The following is a 23365-nucleotide window of genomic DNA, read 5'->3' as shown; positions in this document are numbered from 1 at the left end:
TATACGAAGTTACAGACATTGTGTGTGTGCTCTCTAAACTCACATAGGAACTACACAAACCGGGCTTACTTCTTTCAGTTGAATTTTTGCAAGATTTTATTGAATATTTACTGTGGGCCTATCTAGAAGTAGGTCTTGTATAGTAAAAAAAAAAAAAAAAGAAAGAAAGAAAGAAAGAAAGAAAGAAAGAAATTACAGATTGCTAAAGTCTTGAATCATTAATTAGGAATTTACTGTTAAGGAGAATACTGCATATTTGTTAGCTTCCTGATTGATTGTTTTCACATGAGTATATATATGTTTATATGGGTTCTGTGGGCCACTGGGGATTCCCAAACTCACTTCCTTTGAAATGAATCTGGTGTGGTGTGGTAAGCCTTGGGTTCTTGTTCACATTCTATTTTGTTACTTATCTTTCTCCACAGGGATATGCTATGGTCCAGAGATTTTCCTTAAGATCCTGCAATGATCCTCTACTTTTTCACGAGTAAGTGTTTGTGAACAACTAAATCCTTTATGTGGCTGTATGCTTCAAAGATTAGGTATAAGCATGGTTAAGATCAAATGGGCCACGATTGGGTCATTAGGTCCAAACAACTGGCTTACCATAAGCCTACCATTGCCACTCTAGATAAACTCAAAGCTGATAGTCCATTATATATGAATTTGTAGAACAGAGGTGGTTATGGGAGTTCTTTCTCATCCAATATGAAAAATTCCTTTTATTATAAAGTCACCTATTATAAAGGTTTCATCATGAAAAAAATAAAAAAGGCACTTGCATAGGGGAAGAAAATATCTCAAATACTACAGAAAGCTATAAAATGAAAAACTTCTCTTTCTCTCTTTCTTACCTTGGCCCACTCCCTAAAAGTTAATCATTATTGATAATATCCTATGTGTTCCATCCCCCAGGTTTCCTCATGCCCCTTTCCAGTCAGTTCCCACTGTCCCTACTTCCTGCCCTTCCAAAGGCAGCCACGTTGCAGCTTGCTTGTTTGACTGACTCTATCTTGGATGTGATTTGGTCTCAGTGCTTACAGCTCTACCTTGTTCTTTTAAATAGTTGTATAATAAATAGCTGTATAGTATGCATGAGATGGGTGCATCAGAATTCCTTATAGATAGACATTAAGAATGTTATCATACATGAAAAGATGCTCAACGTCACTCCTCATTAGGGAAATAAAAATCAAAACCACACTCAGATATCACCTCACGCCAGTCAGAGTGGCTAAAATGAACAGATCAGGAGACTATAGATGCTGGAGAGGATGTGGAGAAACGGGAACCCTCTTGGGGCGCCTGGGTGGCTCAGTCGGTTGGGCGTCCGACTTCAGCTCAGGTCACAATCTCGTGGTCCGTGAGTTCGAGCCCCGCGTCAGGCTCTGGGCTGATGGCTCAGAGCCTGGAGCCTGCTTCTGACTCTGTGTCTCCCTCTCCCTCTGCCCCTCCCCCGTTCATGCTCTTTCTCTGTCTCAAAAATAAATAAACGTTAAAAAAAAAAAAAAAAGAAATGGGAACCCTCTTGCACTTTTGGTGGGGATGTAAACTGGTGCAGCCACTCTGGAAAACAGTGTGGAGGTTCCTCAAAAAATTAAAAATAGACCTACCCTATGACTCAGCAGTAGCACTGCTAGGAATTTACCCAGGGGATACAGGAGTGATGATGCATAGAGGCACTTGTACCCCAATGTTTATAGCAGCACTCTCAGCAATAGCCAAATTATGGAAAGAGCCTAAATGTCCATCAACTGATGAATGGATAAAGAAATTGTGGTTTATATACACAATGGAATACTACGTGTCAATGAGAAAAAATGAAATATGGCCTTTTGTAGCAACGTGGATGGAACTGGAGAGTGTTATGCTAAGTGAAATAAGTCATACAGGGAAAGACAGATACCATATGTTTTCACTTTTATATGGATCTTGAGAAACTTAACAGAAGTCTATGGGGGAGGGGAAGAAAAAAAGAGGTTAGAGAGGGAGAGAGCTAAAGTATAAGAGACTCTTAAAAACTGAGAACAAACTGAGGGTTGATGGGGGGTGGGAGGGAGGGGAGGGTGGGTGATGGGTATTGAGGAGGGCACCTTTTGGGATGAGCACTGGGTGTTGTATGGAAACCAGTTTGACAATAAATTTCATATTAAGAAAGAAAGAAAGAAAGAAAGAAAGAAAGAAAGAAAGAAAGAAAGTAAGTAAGTTACCATAGGGGTGCCTGGGTGGTTCAGTCGGTGGAGCATGTGACCCTTGGTCTTGGGGTTGTGAGTTCAAGCCCCACATTGGGTGTAGAGATTACTTAAAAATTTTGAAAAAAAAGGCTTTAAAAAGTTTTTAAGTTTTGATTAGTCTTGAAGATTTTTGTACTTTTTCTTACTTACTGCCAACAGTGGGTTCTTCCTTTTTGCTAAACTTGAGGCTTTAAGGGAAAAACAAAAACTCAGTTTTTACTATGGAGCCTTACAGACTGAAGCAACTTTAATACCACATACTTCTGAGAAGTATGATTTGGATTGTTCCTCTTCAGTGGTTTGTGGGACTTTGTTAAAATTTTTCTTTTTCATTTGGGTAGGAGTGGAGGAAACATTAGGACTTTTGTGTTTTTTTTGCCAGTCTCCAACTCTGATCATTTTCTACAGATTACCAAGTCTGGAGGGGACAGTCCCCTGTCAGGGGAACTAGGACGGTACATGCCCATTGTGGAGACAGACGTACTAGACTGTCAGAGATGGGGCCCCTTAATAATCAAACCGTGTAACTGTCCCTGGTGGGGTGTCTGGGAAGAAGGCCAAGAGCAAGATTTGTACACAGGAGGTTATTAAAGATGACTTCCCATCTAACTCTTGGAGAGGAGGGAGGGCAGCAGGATTGGCAGAGGTTGGCCTGGGCTGCAGGTGGAGTGAAGGCCTCAGCTGATCCTACAGCAAGAAGCTTTGGAGGTGGGTGACCCTTTCCATGGGGAGGACATGAGGCAGGTCTCTCCAGCCTTGGGTAATTTCCAGAGAGAGACTTCTCTTGTCCTAAACCCATTCTACCAAGCACCCTTATGATTCCATTTCCATTTCCTCTGTGTTTTATCGATAGGAAAACAATGTTCCACGTAGCTGCATGGGAAAAGTCTGAACTTCGTAAGAGTTTTATCTTTATACTTGTTTTACCTCTGTATCATTCCAAAAGAGGGTTGGAGGTGGCTATGGAGGTAAATACAACTTTTAAATTACTGTATTAGCTATATTTTATTGAGTCCCACTCAAGGCCAGTATACTGGGCTAATTATTTTACATATTTTATTAATGCTCAGAACAACCCTGTGAGGTAGGTACTATTATCTTATAGATAAGGATGATCATTGAAGGTAGGGTGTCTGAGAAACAGATCAAGAGGGAGATTTGTACACAGGACGTTTATTAAAAATGCCTATGGGATTACTATCTGCAGAAGAGGGAGGGCAGCAGGATTGGGAGAGGCTGGCTCATAGGCGATTCAAAGAGGTCAGGTAGCTGGCCCAAGGCCACCCAGTTGGTCGACAGCAATGCAGAAGGTTGGACAGGCTCCAAGTCTGTTGTTTCAACCATTTGGTCCTATTGAGGATGACAGGAAGATAAGAGGAAACCAAAAGGGTAGGGCCCCTATCTAAAAAATGCACACCCTGAAGTTGTGCACGGTGCTGGAATGGTGCCCCAGAATTGATTCTAACTCCCTGGGGCTACAGCAGAGAAAGAAACACAATCAGGAACAAGATTCCCAGCAGAACCTCTGCAGGAAAAGCAAAGCCATGATGAAAGAAGTCAGAACAGCAGTTACCATTGTGGGCAGGGTATTGACTGAGAGGTGGCAAGTGGGAGGTTCCTGAGAGCTGGCATTGTTCCACGCTGTGAATCAGGAGCTGATTACTTGGGCTCAAGTACATAAGGACATTTTAAAAGTCATACACTCAAGGTTTACTCACTTTTGCATGTGTATATTGTAAGTAATGTGTATTTTGTACATTGTATGTGTGTATTGTGTATATTGTGTAAAAAAAAAAAGTAATTAAGGGACGCCTGGGTGGCTCAGTCAGTTGAGCGTCCGACTTCAGCTCAGGTCACGATCTCACGGTCTGTGAGTTCGAGCCCCACGTCGGGCTCTGGGCTGACGGCTCAGAGCCTGGAGCCTGCTTCAGATTCTGTGTCTCCCTCTCTCTCTGTCTACCCCTCCCCAACTCACACTCTGTCTCTGTCTCTCAAAAATGAATAACGTTAAAAAAAAAAAGGTAATTAAAAACTGTGTCAAAAGTAAAACAACCCAGTTGATCAGAAGAAGTTCAGCCTCTTCTGGTACTGAAGCCCTAGAAAAATTCCCAGAGCCCCCAAAGACAGACACTGTTTGTGATGTGGTGAAGGCCATCTTTCTTAATCACTCCTATGACAAGTTCAATCAATATTGAGATTCTTGGGACTTTTCATTATTGTCCCTCAATGAAGGCAGTGGTGTGATGCTAAAGAAGAATTTAGTGAAGACTTGAGATGTCCACAGTGCGGTCCCAAGGCAGAGCTCTGGGTAGTCTTTGTCATTATTGTCAACTTGGCCTTCCCAGGGCTTATGAGGGTGCCTGAATGGGATTGCTTTCTTAGCTCTCTCCAAGACCGTTGTAAGTCTCGGGCTGCTTTGGGTCATGGGCTTAGACCCATTGCCATAGGGAAGCTATTGCTGCACACATACTGGGGGCATGGGGTGATTCCATGGCTGGGGAGCTGGCGTCTACTTACCCTGTCCAAATCTAGGTTGCCGAGACCACAGTCCCTTCTCTTATCTCATAGACGGTGCTACCAGCCACCAGACCTACGAGTCACACAGCTCCAGGGAGCACCAACCCACACACGTGAACATAGTGCAATGCAGAGACCCTGTCAGCAATGGCCTGGCCTCCCCGCACTCTCTGTCTTTGGAAGAAGGGGGCTTTCTGCTGAGGAGGCAAGGAAAGGCTCCACCCCAGCCCCATCGCTCCACCTTGGTTGTGCTGTGGTGGGGGGCTTGTGGCGGGGGGGGCACTGGGAAGCCCCAAGAGCACTGTGGCCTGTGTGGCTGCCAGGCAGAGATGCTCAGAACCTGCTAGCCTATCCTCCTGCCACTACTCTGAACCTTGAGTATTAGCCAACCAGACAACCAGCCAGCCCTCAGGCCTTGTGCTTCATCCTAGCCCAGGCCATCATGGGTTCTGGAGTCAGTTGACCTGGGTTCAAATTCTAGCTGTACACCTTCCTAGTGGGGCAAATCCCTAACCACTCTAAGTTTTCTCAGCTGTAAAATGGGCACAATGCTTACATGAGTGCCCACCTCATTGGGTTGATAAGGAGAATTGATGTACGCACAATGCATGGCACATTGTATGTGCTCAGCATGAGTCAGCTTTTGGCACGAATCTCTTGTCTGCATCGTGATCAGCATAAGAGAAAGATATGCCTCTTATTATGTAATAGAAGTGGATATAATATAGAAGTGAGAAAGCTGGGGTTTGTTTTTAAATAATTACTTTCTTTTTCCATGGTTACAAAAATGTGGGAGAGGGAAACAGGAAGATGTTGGTCAAGGGGTACAGAATTTCAATTCTGCGAGATGAATACGCTCTGGAGATCTAATATACAACAATATGACTATGGTTAATGAGATTGTTTTAGGTACTTGAAATTCGCTGAGAGGGTAGATCTTAAGTATTCTCGCCACAAAAAGAAAAGGAAACGGTAACTATGGGAGGTGAGAGAGATGCTAAGTGGTTTAACTGTGGTAACTATTTCACAATGTATATGTATATTAAATAATCTCTTATAATATATACCATTTCGAATTATCAGCTATACCTCAGTAAAGCTGGAAAAAATGACAGGTTTTTTTTTTTAATGTTCAAAGTAATACACATTCATTAAGAAACATTTAATGAAAAAGAAAAAAGTTTTAAAACCTATCTGCTATTAACTTTCTGGGATTTTTTCTTTCTATTCCTTGCCAACAACTATGTGTATATGTATGTATATGTGTGTGTGTGCATGTTTTAGCAACTTTATGCAATATAGTATTATTAACCATAGTTACCATGCTGTACATTACATCCCCAGGACTTATTTATTTATAACTAGAAGTTTATACGTTTTGCTCACCTTCAACCATATTATTTTTTTTAAATAAACTTTCTACTTTAATTTTTTTTTTTATTTACAGAAAAGTTACAAGGATAATACAGAAAGTTATACTTCACACCCAGTTTCTCCTACTGTTATCTTACATTGCTACTGTACACTATCATATTTATCATATGAACCAAAGTTGATACATTTTTTTTTTAAGTAAGCTCTACACCCTGTGTGGGGCTTGAACTCATAACCCTGAGATCAAGAATCTCATGCTCTACCAATGGAGCCAGCCAGACACCCTGATACATTATTCTTAACTGAAGTCCATACTTAAATTTGGATTTCTTGGTTTTTTGTATATTCCATTTCTGTTCCGGGATTTCATCCAGGATTCCACATACATATAGTTACCATGTCTCGTTAGGCTCCTCTAGAATGCAAAAGTTTCTCAGACTTTTCTTGTTTTTAGTGAACTTGACAGTTTTGAGGAGTTCTGGTTAAGTATTTTGTAGAATGCCCTTCAGTTGGAATTTATCTGATGTTTTCCTCATGATTAGACTGGGGTTATGGGTTTTGGGGAGGAAAACCATAGGAATAAAGTGCCATTTGATCACATCATATCAATGGTACTATCAACATGACTTTTCACTGTGGATGTTGACCTTGATCACCTAGTTGAGGTATTATATGTAAAGTTTTCTTTTTTCTCCCCCTTTCATATGGTATCCTTTGGAAGAAAGTCACTATGCACACCCTATCCTTTAGGGGTAGGAAGTTATTCTCTATGTCCTTAATGAAATAATATCTACATATATTGCTTGGAATTCTTCTGTCTTTTTTCTACTTATTTATTTAGTCAATCATTTATTGGTATCAGTAGGATCTTGTGGGTATTTATTTTATACTTTGAGTTATAAGCCAGTATTATTATGCTATTTATTTTGTTGCTGGACATTGTTCCAGTTTTGGCTATTGGGAGCTCTTTCGGTTGCCATGGACATACCCTTGTATGTTTTTCTTTGAGTACTTCCTTACTTTCTGGCACTAACAGATGTTTCGTATTTATGTTGTATATTCCATGCCCCAGCCATTTCTCCAAGGAGCTTAGTTTCTTTTTATTGAGGAATGGTATTGGAAACCAAGATCTGGGCACTGGGTGTCCTCACTGTACCTGGGTGTTGTTACTTCCAGGCTCTCTCAGTGGACAGAACTAAGAAATATATATGTATATGCTAATAGCTTTTTAGTGGATTCATTAGGATTTTCTATCTACAGAATCTTATTAATTACAAGTGGGAGATAGTTTCACTTCTTCCTTTTCAATCTGGATACTTTTTATTTATTTATTTTTTCTTGCCAAGTTCCATTAGCTAGAACCTCCAGCACATGTTGAATACAAGTAGTGACAGTAGGCATCTTTGTCTTGTTCCTGATCTTAGGGGAAGACATTCAGTGTTTCAGCACTAAGTATAATGTTAGCTGTGGTTTTTTAATAAGTGTTCTTTATCAGGTTGGGGTAGTTTCCTTTCATTTCTTGAGTGTTTTTTTTTTTGGTCAATATTTATTTTGAGACAGAGACAGAGTACGAGCAGGGGAGGGGCAGAAAGAGAGGGAGACAGAGAATCTGAAGCAGGTTTCAGGTTCTGAGCTGCCAGCACAGAGCCCGACATAGGGCTTGAACTCACAAACCGTGAGATCATAACCTGAGCTGATGTCAGACGCTTAACCCACTGAGCCATCCAGGCACTCCTGTTGAGTGTTTTTACAATGAAAGGGTGTTGAATCTTGTCAAATCTTTCTGGATCTATTGAGATGATCATGTGGTTTTGGTCTTCTATTCTATTGTTATAGTATATTATATTAATTGATTTTCAGATATTAAACCAACCTTGTACTCCTGGGATAAATCCTGTTTGGTCATGGTGTATAATCCTTTTTATATGTTGCTCATTTCAGGTTTCAAGTATTTTGTTGAAAATTTTTACATCTATATTCATGGGAGATATTGCCCTGTTTTTTTCCTATAAAGTGTTTGGTTTTGGTTTGAGGGTAATACTAACCTCATAGAGTGAGTTCGAAAGTGTTCCCCCTGCCTTTATTTTTTGGAAGAGTTTGTGAAGAATTGTTACTCTTTCTTCCTTAAATATATGTTAGAATTCACCTGTGAAGCTATATGGGCCTGAGCTTTTATTTGTATGGAGTTATAAAATTTCTATTTCAATTTCTTGTTATAAGTTTATATAAATTTCTATTTCGTCTTCAGTCAGTATCCATAGTTTGTGTCTTTCTAGGAATTTGCCCATTTCATCTAAATTGTCTAATTTGTTGGCATACAGCTATTCCTAATATTATTTTATAATCTCTCTTATTTCTGTAATGTTGGTAGTGATGTTCTCTCACTCTTGATTTTCATATTTTGAGTGAGTTTTTTCTCTCTTTTAATTTGGTCAGTTTAGCTAAAATTTTGTCAATCTTGATTATCTTTTCAAAGGACAAATTGTGGTTTGATTAACTTTATTGTTTTTATATGTGTATACTAATCTGTGCATACACATACATCCATAACTGTTACTGTATTATATCCATCTGTGACTATATTAAGCTAAACACAGGTTCATACTGATATCTCCAACTCCAATCTAGTATCACATAATTCATTCTAGCCTTTCCCCTTGCTCATCTGTAACTTCATACATTCAAGAGTAGTAAATTTGGCTCCCATTATCTGCCACCCATTTACTTATTTGTTTAATCCCAGTATATGCGTATAGTGGTTTCAGGATTGTTAACCCATATCTGCATAGGAAATAACTTTATCAATTAAAGTATAGTGCTCAGGTACAGTTCCTTTTGCCTTTGGTCTTACAATCTCCACTCACTTCCAAAGTCATTTAGGTCAACATCCACTCTCTTCAGTTAGATTATTATCATATATTTTAATAACAGATTCTTTTATCATAGTCTACATTCTACTCTGGGATTTCCCTGACCTAATTTTTTTTACATTGAGGTTGATTCCTTGTGCTATAAAGTTCTGTGTGTTTGAAAAATGCAGTCTCATGTAACATACAGAACAGTTTTACTGCCCTAAAATGCAGTTCATCTATTCAGCCCTCTCCACTCCCCACACTCCTGTCAACCACTGATATGTTTTATATTTCTATAATTTTACCTTTTGCAGAATGTTATATAAATGGAATAACCTTTTAAGATTGGCTCTTTTCACTTAGCAATATATGTTTCATTTAGCAATGTTTTGTATGTTGCATGAATTAATAGCTCATTCCTTTTTATTTCGGAATAGTATTCCATTGTATGGGTGTACTGGAGTTTTTTTTTTTTTCATACCTTCACCTTTTGAGGACTATCTTGGTTGCTTCCAATTTTTGCAGATTATGAATAAAACTGCTGTAAACGTTCATGTGTGGATTTTTGTGTCCATAAGTTTTCAAATCTGTTAAGTAAATGCCTGTGATTGCCATATTGAATGGGAAAACTATATGTAACTTTATAAGAAATGGCCAGTCTGTCTTCCAGAGTGGCTCTACCATTTTGTATTTCCACCAGCAATGAATGAGAATTCTTACACACTATGACAGAGGACTTTTCAACTAAAATGACTCCAAATCTAAATTTACGGCCCTCTATTAATCTTGCTCTTTACTGCTCTGATGGATCTAAAGCCGTGGGAAACCACAGGAAAGTAAGGGTGTGCCTGGGAGGGAGATACAGACCCTTTGATTAATGTTATCAATCTCTTTGCCAATGGGTAAACTTATAAGCACCAGACGTCCAAGGACATCTCATTCTGCTAACCGTAAAGGACTATAGTTGCAGAGAGGAAAGGTTCTTTCTTTGCTAAACTGATAATCCCAACCTCTCATGTGAGATTTCCTCCAGGCCATGTATATTTTGCACCCCTTTCCAATAATCCAGATGGTACCATGCTATAGGGAACTACAGATATTATATTTCTAAAACCAATACTTTCGTTAGCCTTTTTTATTTTGTTGTTGATAGTAGGAAAAGTATAATTTGGGTTGAATATCTTAGGATAAGATGGTCCCTTTCTTATCATCTTTGAATTCTAACTGGAGATGAATCTTAAGATACAACTGTGATAGGAGCAAATAACTATAGCATCAGGAGTCCTGGCTTTAATGAGACTCAGTAGGACTGACAGGTACTAGGACACATTTGGGGAAAGGGGGTCAGGATGATCAGCGAACAGGAAAGACAAAAAGAATAATAATTTATTGGGGTGCCTGGGTGGCTCAGTTGGTTAAGTGTCCAACTCTTGATTTTGGCTTGGGTCATGGTCCCAGGTTGTGGGATCGAGCCCCGTGTCAGGCTCTACACTGAGCGTGGAGCCTGCTTAACATTCTCTCTCTTTCTCCCTCTGCCTCTCTCCCCTGCTTGCATTCTCTCTCTCTCTCTCTCTCTCTCTCTCTCTCTCTCTCTCTCTCAAATTAAAAAGAAAAAGAATATGAATAAGAAATTATCTGGGGAAGAGGGAAGGAGCCCATGGCAGAAGTGGATGAAGGGCCCCCTGGGCCTGAAATAAAGATGAAGGAAGTCGGTCTAGAAAGTCAGGAGGGGAGAACAATTGGGGTCTGATCTGAATGGAAGCTGAGAGTGAGAAGTTTGGGGAGAAGAATCTGGGCTTCAGTGAGTTTAGGAGTCATTCTGACCTAAAGTTTTGACAATAGCATCAGCAACAGCTAATACAGTTGATGCCCCTCTAAGGTGTCCACACCATTCTAAACACTTTACTGCATTATCTCACTCAAACCTGTGAGATGAGCACTATTTTATAGCATTTTAGAGAGAAGAGATATGATTGGGGTTTGGAGAACTTAAGATACCTGGAGATAAGTACGTATCTCTAAGACACTTATCTTAAGATGAGATTTCAGTCTGAGTTTTTTGGTTCCAAAGGTGCCTTCTTTTTGTCTGCGGGCTCTTGAATACCTTCTGTGCTTTAGCTGTGGGGTATCAAAATGCTCACGGCCTGCCCAGATGGAACCTTCCGGATACCCCAGGCCTTGTTACCTCCAGGAGGCCCCCTACTTCCTCCTGGCCAGTCTTCCCTCCTCTGAACCCTCAGAAGTCCTTGTCTAACAGGTCCCTGGCAAGCACATGTTGCCTTGAGTTTCAGCTTTTGCATTTATTATGCAATTCCTGAATTTTTCACAATCTGCTTTTTCATTTGTTTTTTCCCCCCTGAACTTTTTTTCTTTTCAAACAGACTTTGTTTTTTAGAAAAGTTTTGGATTTATAACAACACTATGAAGACAGTACAGAGTTCCTGCCTAGCCCCCACACTCAGTTTCCCCCATTATTACCTGTTAGTGTGGTGCATCTCCCTCTTGACCATTTTCTACACACTTATGTACATATCAAACAACTTCCAGAAACACAGTTTTATTTGGAGTGTCTCAGCCTCCTCCTCACAGCTTAGAAACCATCACTCGACACAGGCCAAATATCATGGAGCCGGGCCAAGGTGAAGTCCTTGCTCTTCTTCCAGGACAGTGATTTGGGGTGACATGCTGAGGTTTCAAAGCAGGACGTGTCAATATCTCTTTTCCTTCCTTGTGGAAACTTGAAACTCTCCCAAGAGTGAGCTCTGACAACAAACAAAAACAAAGATGGAGGTGCTGGAATCTTTTCTCTATGATTTTCACCAGCAACACCCATTTTGTGATTATCTCTAATTCAGGGCAACTTGTTTGGAGAAGTCATCCAATGAACAGGCTGGTTTTGTCTGAGCCCAGGAACAAACCGATGCCAAAGGAGTGCCCTTCAATAAATACTTATTGAGCACCCACCAGGTGGCTCTGGGGAGAGTCCCCAGAACTGCCCTAAATCTGTAAAACACAGTGTTCTGGAGCAGGGAAGACAGGAGGCAGAAGCCCCAGCTTTGGGGAGGAGGATGTTGGGTTCTCTCTGGGACAGGTTGGATTTGAGTGGGTTATCCAGGTGGAGGTGTCCACAGGCACCTGGGAATAAAGATCTGGCACTTAGAGAGAATAAGGACACAAACTGGTATTTGTACAGTGAGCAGAAGGAATCTCATTGTAGAGGTCCAGATGTGAGCATGTGGGTAGCTAACCTTCAACTCATCACGTACCTTCTCTCAGATAATTCATGACATTTGCATATCTGTTGCCCCCCTTGTTTTATAAATCTTCTTAGAAATTAGATAATGATGAAGCACTTCTATAGATCCACTGTGCTGACCATTTTTCTGTTTTAAGTGATACACAAATATGAAACAAGGATGCTCCTCTTAATGTTTCAAAGGCTTTTGATGCTGCAGAAGTAGAATAATAGGCTGGTGGAAGATAGATGAGTGATCAAAGAGAACTCAAGGGAAGCCTTCTTTTTTTCTTTCTTTCTTTTAAATGTTTATTTATTTTTGCGGGGGGTGGGGGGGGGGACAGAGAATCTGAAACAGACTCTGTGCTGACAGTAGAGAGCCTAATGTGGGGCTCGAACCCATGAACCGTGAGATCATGACCTGAGTTGAAGTCAGAGCTACCCAGGTGCCCCTCAAGGGAAGCATTCTGAAGCAGCTGTTTATTGGCACAGTGCCTAACACACAGTAGATCCTCCATAAACATTAAATACACCATAAATAAGATAAGATGAATGGGAATGTGAACCCATAAAGGCCTACCCATTCACAGACTGACTCTCTCTATTCTGTGTACACAGGGAAAATCAGAGGTATGCCTCAGACAAGCAGTAGGGACTTGACAGATGGCCCCAAAGCAGCTCAGGCTTACAAACAGGACGATGTTATATAGTCTCTCTTGCAGAGGGATCTTGCACACAAGCCCAGATTGGTGCCTGCTGCCACTCAGACAGGATGCTGGTTTAGGACTATTCATGACCCAGCCCAGTGCTAAGCAGCCAGAGAGAAATGGGTCAGGGCAAGGGTGGGCCTTCCAGGAGCTAATTGCACAGAGATATCCAGACAGGCTGAAGCAGCGGCTGCGGCTCAGTGTCTGAGGTCCTCAGGGGCAGAATCAGAGACTCACCCAAGGCTCGGTCTCTAGGGAAGGGCCTTGGTGGGCCAGGGACACCTCAGGTCTAGGCTACCCTGGGGCAGAAAGGATTGTTTTGAGAGCCCATTCCCAGGCAAGGCCCAACAATGCCACCTGCACTATGCCCGTACCAGTCCTCCACAGCTCCAAGTGTGAGAGTCCTGACACAGAGGCCACCTCCCTCTTGCTAAATCGGGTGAATAAAAGGAAGCAGGTCAAGGCTGGTGCCCCCACTACAGCCAACCTTTAACTAGACTCCAAAATTAGATTCCCAAATGCGCACGCTGTGGTTTGTTTCATCTCTTGTGAGTGTGTGATTGGGCTGGCAGGGCGGGCAGGGAGGAGTGATATAGTAAAGCTAAGAGTTTTTGTTTGTTTGTTTGAAAGATGGGGGTGGGGTATTTGTGGTGGTGTTTGATCATTTTCGAAAAATCCTACCCTTGTTCCAGCCCTGGCTGGGTCTGCAGGACAGGGTAGTGTTCCCGGGCAGAGTCTGCAGGGACTGGCTATCCAGCTGCTCTTTCCTGGAGTAACTCCGTGAAGTTCACAATAGGTCATTCCTCTAATTCAGTTTCAGAAACTCAATTTTTATCAGTTCCCCTATGGTCATTAAGAAATCTGCTACCCAACGGCACAAAACACTGATTCATCAGCTGTCTTCATTACTCTGTGCAGAGCAAGAGGGCTGCTGGCAAGGCTGAATCTTCATACTGGAGGCTAACATCCTCTCAGGAGGGAAAAGCCTCAAGAATTAGGATGAGTGGGTTGTTTGGCAATTGTGGAGTTCCAGCAAAGGAGCTGAATGGTCTTAAGGGCTGTTTTATTTAAGCTGTGATCGCCCCAGGAATTGCCCTTGTCCACAGAAAAGCTTGGTAGAATAGAAGCTGCTACAGTTACAGAAAACAGCTGCCAAGCAGAAACCACTTTCAAGTCAGCTGGCCACACAGTGTGCCCTCCCTGTGGGGCGTGCTGGAGAAGCAGGCTAATGAAAACCTCTTTCCTCTACAATCCAGTCAAATGTGCTCTGAAGCAACCTGGGCATCACCAGGGAGCTTGTTAGAAATGCGGAGTCAAGTCACAGGCCCCCACGGGGAACTTCTGAGTCAGAATCTGCATTTTAACAGACCCCCAGGAGACTCGCATGCACAGTATAGCTTAAGAAGCCCCAGGCTAGCGTCCAGGCTCCATGTGGATCTCAAAATCCACTTCAGTTTGATTCAACCTCAACACCTGCAGGGAACCTGCCTTTTCCTTAGTAAAGTTAAGGGTGGACCTGGGATCTCCCTCCGTTAATGCGGACAGCACTGGGCTCAGCAGGAATGCCTCCTGTTCCCTGGATTCTCTTTCCCTTTGGAGCTGCCACTGCTTACATTTGAGTCCTGTGTTGGACTTCATTACACAAGCCAGTGGGTCCCTTCAGATGCTTCTTTGTTTGAATCCAGTCTCAGAAGGGTAATCTTATGAGGTTTAGAAGTGGTTTATCAAGGGGCGTCTGGGTGGCTCAGTTGGTTGGGTGTCTGACTTCGGCTCAGGTCATAATCTCGCCGTTCGTGAGTTTGAGCCCCTCATAGGGCTCTGTGCGGACAGCTCAGAGCCTGGAGCCTGCTTCTGATTCTGAGTGTCCTTCTCTCTCTGCCCCTCCCTGCTCAGGCTCTGTCCTTCTCTGTCTCTCAAAATAAAGGTAAAAAAAAAAAAAAAAAAGTGGTTTATCATGACTACATTTTAGCTTGGCTGCTTTTTGCTTACCTGGTTGTGGGCTGTGGACCTTCATGTCATCAGTTAAGCAAATTCAAAATCTCACTGTAGCATAGGCTACTTCTGGGAAATGTTCTGAGAGATTGTTATTCCAGGCACACTGCACCTAGTGAGCTTGTCTTTATATCTTAGGGTCTTTTATTTTGTGCCGGTGACATCAAATTCCGTTACAAATTGGACTCAAACGTTCCTAAGATGAGTATGGTTATAAGGTCCAGGCTGGAGTAAGTTACTCTACTCTGGGCACAGAGCTTCAACCATCTGCCTGTTGGACAGTGTTTCAAAATTCCAACTTAAGATGTAGTGAAAGGTGGTTTTCAGATAGAAGATCTCAAAGATCTGAAGCTAGGCTATACCACTGAAAAAGCGTGGCACTTGAAGTCAATTGTTTTGTATTCTTTGCGCTTCCATTCGTTCACCTATAAAATGGGTATGGTGCCTATTTCACGGGATCGTTGGGAGGCTAAGATACTGTGTGTGACACAGTAGAAGCACCCCACCCAGCACCTGGACGGGGTCTGGGTTCAGTGAATGTTAGTCGCTCTAGAACCCTGGCTCTGGGACACAGCTTCCCTACCATTTAAGAGACTGTGTGACATGAACCGGGGCAAACCGGGCCAGCCCTCACAGATGTAGCCACCAAAAAGTTGCCTCCTTGACCACATTTCCATGTATGAGAAATAAAAATTTCATCACAATCATTTTCCAAACCAAGGGAACACTTGTCTGCTTGTCTATATTAAGCTGAAGAAACCAAAAAGTTTCTGATGATACGGTATTTTTCCCGAACACTGGATGTGCTGACTTGGGAGTTAGATTTAATCATCTGTTTGCAAGTGTCTTCTGGACACATATGTTCATTTTCCCTGTTCACATCAGCAGCCACCAAGCACATCACAGTGTTCTTTCAAAGGCCTCTTTAGGCAATGTTTGATCACATGGCATACAGTTTACCATAAGTGTTCTTGTTTAAGATGCCAGATGTCCGCCATAGAGGAAGAGAAACTCCCAACAGGAGTGAAAGAATTGCAAAGTACAGATGTCCAAAGGAGGAAGATGAAAATAAGAAACACTAAACAGATGTGCTGATATTTTGGAAACAAAGTTAATATGATTCTTTTCATTCAGTAACTCTCCTTATCAAAGGTAGCATACATTGGGAGAATTTAAGGAAATCAGGATCTTGCAAGGACAAATATGAGCGCACCGCAATTCTGTTAAACATTTCTGGAGCATCAGTTATACTACAAGATTTTGTGTTTAGAGTGATCTGAGATTTCCTCCTCAACATGAATACGAATCCAAATTTTGAAATGCAATTAAAGCTGAAATGAAAACTAAATGGATTCCCCAGACCCCCAAATACTGGATCTTCTCAAATTGTCCTACTTGGACAGTCTGTGAACCTCTTTAGTAAAGATTCTGCCTTGGGGAGAAGACTGTATGTATACAGTCAGCTGTGCCATGATTAGATTCGTAAAGAGATAGTAAAGTGGAGTTGTTTAGAGCTGGGTTCAGAAGCTAGTTTGCCTAGGTTTGAATTCTGCTTATCACCACTTATTAGCCATTACGACCTGGGGCAAATTCTTTAACTTCTGTAGAATCCTAGTTTTTACACCTAGAAAACAGGGATAATGTTAATTGTTATTTCTAAGGATCATTATGAGGATCACATGAACTAATCCTAATCCTGTAAAAGGATTAGAGTTGTTCCCAGTGCCCAGTAGATGCTCAGTAAATCCTAGCAGCGATTGTTCTGTTATCATTCGGTGCTGATGGCGAGGACACTCCCCGATGCAAGCAGGCTACACTCCTTTCCATCATGAGCTGACTAGACTGGTGATATACTGGGACAGACAGTCTGTGTACAGTGTATCAGACTGCAACAATGTATGGATATCACATTATCCATGGAAATGAGAGAAATGTGGGCTACTCGTACAATCAGCAAGTACATGGCAAAACTAGATTTTCAACTCAGGTCTCTCTGCTCCAGTGGCCAATCTGTTCCCATTAAACCCTGTTGAAAGGTCAACATGAGTTGACAGTGTGCAGTGATTGGTAAGGTAGTGAATGGGGTGGCAGACAGATGGCATTTGTAAAGGCTGTAGCCTCTAGGACAGAGGAACGTGACGCTGTTCCACCTAGACTGGTCAAACCACGCTTCCAGAAGTGACCAGTGGGTGGGGGAGATGTGGAATTGTGTCCTGTGTTAGTCCTGGGAAGGGATTAGGATATTTAATCTGAAGAAGAGAAGACAGCTGTGGACATGAGAGCACTCTTCAAGCAATAGCAAATGGAGAAAGTAGAGGGAGCGACAATTCAGTTTAATACAAGTAAAAGCTTTCTAACCATCTGAACTATCCAAAGCTCTCTGCTTTGGGAAGTGACAGATTTGCTCTCATTGGAAAGGTTAAGGAGAAGCTGGGTAATCACTTGATGGTATGAAGCAGAGGAATTTTGTTCAATTAATTCAATATACATTTATCAAACATCTGTTATAGGCCAGGGATGGTACAGGAGTTAAAGTTCCCTCCAAGCTCGAAGTTCTATTTTGCCCAGATGAAACTAAATAGAACCTTATACCTTGCTCAAAACTCCAGCCAAGAACACTGGCAAATGGGCATAAATATCCTTATAATCAATTTAAAAATTAATCATTCTGAATTCTTAATTAATTCTTATTAATTCTTCTTTCCTTGCCCTGAGTAACTTTTGCCACTTGCTATAAAACAGGAGCAAACTTTTCCATAGTAACCTGGCTATTGCTCTTACTCTATGTTCTCCTGTGTAAGCTTCCTTTTAGTACAGGGGAAACAAAAAATGATTTAGTCAGCAGAATTAGGACAGGAAACTGAAGGTTCCCAAGTACATTTTTAAAGAAAAAAAAATGAAAAATAAAATGGAAAATAGTACCAGCCTCAAATATGTGAGCTGACAATCTACCTCCATTCTCTGGAATGCATCCTGTTCCAATGTGCAGAGCTCCACATTTTTATTTTATGACTCTGGTCCTAAAGTGATTGCCCTAGGCTTAGGATTCCAAGGTAAAGAAAATGGACACAGTTTGTCAAATAGGAGATGTGGTCGGGGCTGAATGTGGGTTAGGGTGGCTTCTGTGGTGGTTGCTATGAACACCTACTGTGGGACAGGCAGAGCTCTGCTGTGATTGGCCAAAGTGCGTGCCAGGATTTGAAAGCATTTGAAAATAGTTTATGGGTGTTTTCTAACTCATAAAACCTCAATCAATATTTGCAGAAGTATGGGGTGGTAGAAAGTTGAAACAGTGGGCAAAGTAACAGGGAAAAACCTTGGGAGTTGAAATTTAACTTTGAGCAAGTCATTTGTCCTATTCACTAACAAGACTTGTGCTCTGAGACAGGAGATGGCCTCCGACTGTGGTTTTCAAACACAGGTCACAGCCCATTGAGATATCAATTTCATGGGTTGAAATCAACATTTCAAAAATTAAACGGAAATCTCCATAGCGTTTTGTACATAGCAAAGGTATTATTTCATAAAACTCTTGTTTCTTGTGAACACACACACATAAACACACATACACACACAAACATATACACACACATGTGTACGGAGTTGTGAAATAAAATTTTACCCAAAGTTTTAGCATCGAGTGCCATCAAAAATATTTGATCCTGGGGTGCCTGGGTGGCTCAGTCAGTTGGGTGTCTGCCTCTTAATTTTGGCTCAAGTCATGATCCCAGGGTCGTGGGATGGACCCCACACTGGGCTCTGCACGGAGCATGGGGCCTGCTTAAGATTCTCTGTCTCCTTCCCTCTGCCCCTCTCCCCCACTTTCTCTCTCTCTCTCTCTCTCAAATAAAATAAATAAATAAATAAATAAATTGAATCTAAAAAAACTAAAAATTTTTTTGACCCTAAGATGGTCATTTGGTCCATTTGGTCCATATGGTCATTTGGACCATAGATACGACACCAGAAGGAACTCTGTTAGTGAGTTGGCATATTAATGTGTTTTTTAAATTTTGATAAAATATACATAACATAATCAGATTAATTAGTTAATTAATTAATTTTTGAGAAAGAGTGAGTGGGGGAGGGCAGAGACAGAGCCAGGCACAGGATCCAAAGCAGGCTCTGTGCTGATAGCAGCAAGACTGATGCGGGCTTGAGCTCACAAGCTGTGAGATCGTGATCTGAGCCAAAGTCCAACACTCAACTGACTGAGCCACCCAGGTTCCCCCAAAAAGATTAATGTTTTTAAATGTAAGGAACAAAGTACTAAAATGAAGAACCTCCCACCTCCAATTTGCATCCTCTTGTATCTTTGGGTTTATGATGCCTTTCCCCCTCCTCTACTCACCTTTTTTTTTTTTTTTTTCTTCCTAGGTTCCTGGTCTATAACTAAGGTAAGAGGTGTACATTTTGACTTTGATCTTATGGGACAAGCAGCCAAAGTTCCCTCTTGCTGCATCTGTGCCTGAGTTAGAGAGGAGAATGTGTCTACATGCAATTGTACATTTCTATTAAAAATAGGTTATTAAAAACAGTTAAACAGAAAGATTAACTAGAATCTACATAGGCATATAATTTGGAGCAGGATTTAGAGAACTACAGGTATGTCCTAGTGGGCACATCAGAGCCTCATGTATCTTTTCGGATCTGGACATTTTGCTGTCATAGACCCCAGCTTGCTTTTATTTTTGCTTGTATTTAACATTTGCATCCTTGTTATCTGTCTTTTAAGTATAAATTCTGTTTCCCCATTTGTCTTCTGTGTCCCCTGTCTTTTCAGAGGTATAGATTTGTTTCATATCTGCTTGTGAGTCTTTGTCTGATGCACTACACTACTACAGTAAATGTTAATAATAATGGCAATTAATTACCTTTTCTTCTCAGCCATTACCAATGAGTCTTTTTTTTTTTCTGTAATCAGGACATTGAAAGCCGTTAAAGACAACTTTCCTTTTCTTAAGTAATAGTTGCTTAGAACTTTCCCATTTCCAGGCTTTTCCCCACTCTGGCCACATTTACTCAAGTGGCTTGGGCTCTGAACTAGCTGCACATTATATCTGTATAACCGTGTGGTTTAAGGAACTTTCCTACTTTTTAATTCACTGGCGAAGGAAATAAAAGGGTGTTATCTCCATGTGGCCAATGGGGAAACTGATACATGGAGCCATTAAACCCATGTTTCTACACCACAATCGGTAACAGCTCTGAGACCAGTTGCTGACTTCTAGGCTGGGATGCCTTTTCACTATGTCAGTGGCTCTTCTGGCTTGGTTTTTTCCTGCAATTTCTCCTTCACCAAATAGCAAGACTTCTGCTTTCATCTCCAGGTGAAGAAAAAAGGGAGAGGGAGAGAATTTTATAGCTGATGACTCCTGTACCCTTTTCTCCACCAGTAATTCCCCTGATGTAGCTGTCAGGTATTTCTGTAGACTAGGGTCTTTTAACATTGGCATGCCACAGGCTCGTTGTCACTTCAGAATCTTTGCGCAAATCATTCTCCTAGGCTGACAGCCTCATTTCTTCCTCTTCATTGACCTAAAATCCTACACTAGTCTGCAGACATCGTCCATGTTACTTTTCTGCCTGACTCTGCTCCATCCCACCCAGGCTGACTCCACCAACGCTGACCAAAGTCTATTATGTGCCAGTTTACTGTGTGTTTTTAGGAGCTTGCGCCTGTCGTATCTCATTTAAACACACAGAAAATCTGCAAGGCAGGTATTTTAATCCCATTTTCAGTAAGCATTACTAAGAGAGATGAATTTTGTCTGAATGACCCATCTGTATGGCAGGGCAAACATTTAATTACCTAACACCTGCTCTTCTTATAGTCCTGTGAAATATCCTCTTCCCATTTAAAGCCCCAGGCCCGTCTCCCATTCCTTAGCTCAGCATGGCATATAAGCCGCAATTGTCCAGGATGGAGGAAAAAATTTTCCTTTCCCCAAACTGCAAGAATTTCAGTTCTAAGGTCTCTTACGTCTGAAGAAGATTGGACCTTGAATAATAGGCATTTCAGTTAGGCCAGATAGTTTAAATAAAGATGATGAAAAGCTCATGTCATTGCAAGCATCCAAATTATTGGGTCTCCAGAAGTGGGAGCTAATGTTGTGTAATAATGGCAACCTCAATGACAACAGTGAAAACCAGATTAAAAAAATAAGATGTTGGACCATTTGTATGGAACACCAAACAAAGCAAACTTGCCTCTCAGTGGGTATAGATTCTGCAACAAAGCAAGACAAATTTATATTCATCTACTTGAAATTGCAGAGGAGGGAGAGCCTGCAAAACTTCTAGGGAGAAAGGGGTAGTAAAGGGAATTTAATTCCATAGTGTCCATTATTGCTAATAGAAGATATGAAATTAAAAATATAATTGACATACTGTTTAAAGTGGTGTCCTCTTGGTTGTTTCATTTTAGTGACTGTAAATTTTTTCAGGTTACCTTTAAAAAAAATTTTTTTTCATTATGGTAAGTGTACTTTTTAATTCCCATTCCCTACTTCTCCCATCCCCCCTCTGACTCCCCTTTGGTCACCATTAGTTTGTTCTCTATAGTTAAGAGTCTGTTTCTTGGTTTGTCTTTTTTTTTCTTTTCTCATTCATTTTATTTCTTAAATTCCACATATGAGTGAGGTCAGATGGTATTTGTCTTTCTTTGACTTATTTTGCTTAGCATTATCATCTCTAGCTCTATCCATGTCATTGCAAATAGCAAGATTTTATTATTTTTTATGGCCAAATAATATTCCATTTTATCTGTACACCACATCTTCTTTATCCATTCATCTATGGATGGACGCTTGGATTCCTTGCATAGTTTGGCTATATAAAATAGAGATGCATGTATCCCTTTGATTTTGTGTGTGTGTGTGTGTGTGTGTGTGTGTGTGTGTGTGTGTGTGTGTGTCTTTTGGTAACCACCAGCAGTGCTATTACTGGCCCCAGGGTAGTTCTATTTTTAAATTTTGAGGAAACTCCATACAGTTTTCCACAGTTGCTGTACCAGTGAATGTAAAATTTTTAATTTGGATTTTCGTAGGTTCCTCCTAACCTTGGTATCCTTAGCCCGTTTGTCCATGTGGCTGTAAGATTTTCACCTCGATTCTAGCCATGTTTGTTAAGATCCCACAGGGCAAGGAAAGGGAGAAGGGACTCAGCCGGCCCATTGTCGGAATTTCAAGGCGGCCCCTCCACAGCTAATCCCTATCCGTCCCATTCCTCGATTTCACTTTTTCCTGCGTAGACCCTCTAAAATGCAGCTATGTTTCTGCTTATAAGGTTTAAAAATATTCCTCTCTGGGGCGAGATTTTAAAGAACGGGGGGCAAAGGGAAGGGGGCGGTGCGCAAACCTCGTGGTACTTCCTGAAATTTAGCGCAGAATTGGGGGAAGAGCCGGAGCCCAAGCCAGGAAACGGATTTGCATTTTAAAGGATTGTTCATTGTCCCTCAGGGCTCGGACTTGGAAAGCGCTTTATCTATGACTCTTTTATGGCCCTGCCCGTTTTCTCGCTTTGTACCTGTTTGTAAACTTGTCCAATCTTCTTGCCTGGACCGACTAGAGGCGGGGAGCGGGTGTGATTGTTGGAAAGAGTTTAAAAAGTGACAAGAATCCTATTTTGTTATGCATTACACAACCTTATAATAACAATAATGGCAATGAACATTAAAGTTCATCTACAATTATGCCCCCCTAATAAATCACTTGTTTCTGCTTTCCTTTTCATTCCCTCATGCATTAAACATTATGCAAAGCACTGTGCCCGTCTTGGTCCACGTGCATTTTTTACACATCCTAAATACAAACTTGCATTCTGCTTTTAATTCTTTTTCCTTTTTGCTTATCCTAAGCACTTCTGAGGCTGCAAAATATATACTCACAATATGTCTTTATTGGCTACCTAATATTCCAACTAGGGCATACACTTTAAGGAATTATTTCAGTGTTAAGTATCCAAGATGTAAAAGTAAACGCCAACACCATCACCCTTTGTACTGCAAGGCCTGGAGGTCGGTCAAGGTTAGACGGAGAGCTCCGGGTATCAAGGCTGCGGCCCGGGACGCGGCGGAAGGCGACGAGGAGGAAGCCAGTGCGGGTTCCACGGCTCCTCCCGGCACCTGCAGGCTTGGCGCCTTTTCCCTCCGACCACGCCCCAACCCGCTCCTCCCCGCCCCTCCGCGCACACTAGTCGAGCGCCCTTGTCCCAGTGCGTGCTCACGGCTCGCCCAAGGCAGTCCATTTCCAGGGCACCTCTGGGGTGTACGTGAGGCAGGAAGTGACGCAAAGCCTGGGGGGGGTCGGAAGAGGGCGGGGCCAGGTTATAAACAGCCGGTTGGGGGCGTACATCCCCCACAGAGCTTCAGCTTCGGCCTGTAGCGGCTCGGGCGGTAGCGGCCGGAGGGGGAGACTGTGTGAGTGACGCGCCGAAGCTAGAATCTCGCCGACC

General features: G+C 41.8%; 1 protein-coding gene across 2 annotated transcripts in view; it reads left to right on the top strand.

Moving 5' to 3' along the window:
• The first annotated feature begins 446 nt into the window (after nt 1-446).
• The window catches only part of TFRC (transferrin receptor), a 52710-nt gene continuing 29791 nt past the window's right edge, over nt 447-23365 (top strand). Inside the window, exons 1-2 of one of the 2 annotated variants that reach the window (XM_042903372.1) lie at nt 447-487; nt 19289-19308. The gene's annotated coding sequence lies outside the window, so the exon portion shown is untranslated. Of the gene's footprint in view, nt 488-19288; nt 19309-23293; nt 23331-23365 lie in introns of those variants that run through there. The other variant, XM_042903371.1, reaches the window with a different exon arrangement.

Source organism: Panthera leo, chromosome C2, assembly GCF_018350215.1.
Source record: "Panthera leo isolate Ple1 chromosome C2, P.leo_Ple1_pat1.1, whole genome shotgun sequence".
In the NCBI taxonomy this organism is placed as follows: domain Eukaryota; kingdom Metazoa; phylum Chordata; class Mammalia; order Carnivora; family Felidae; genus Panthera; species Panthera leo.
This window is presented reverse-complemented; position numbering and strand designations above follow the sequence as displayed.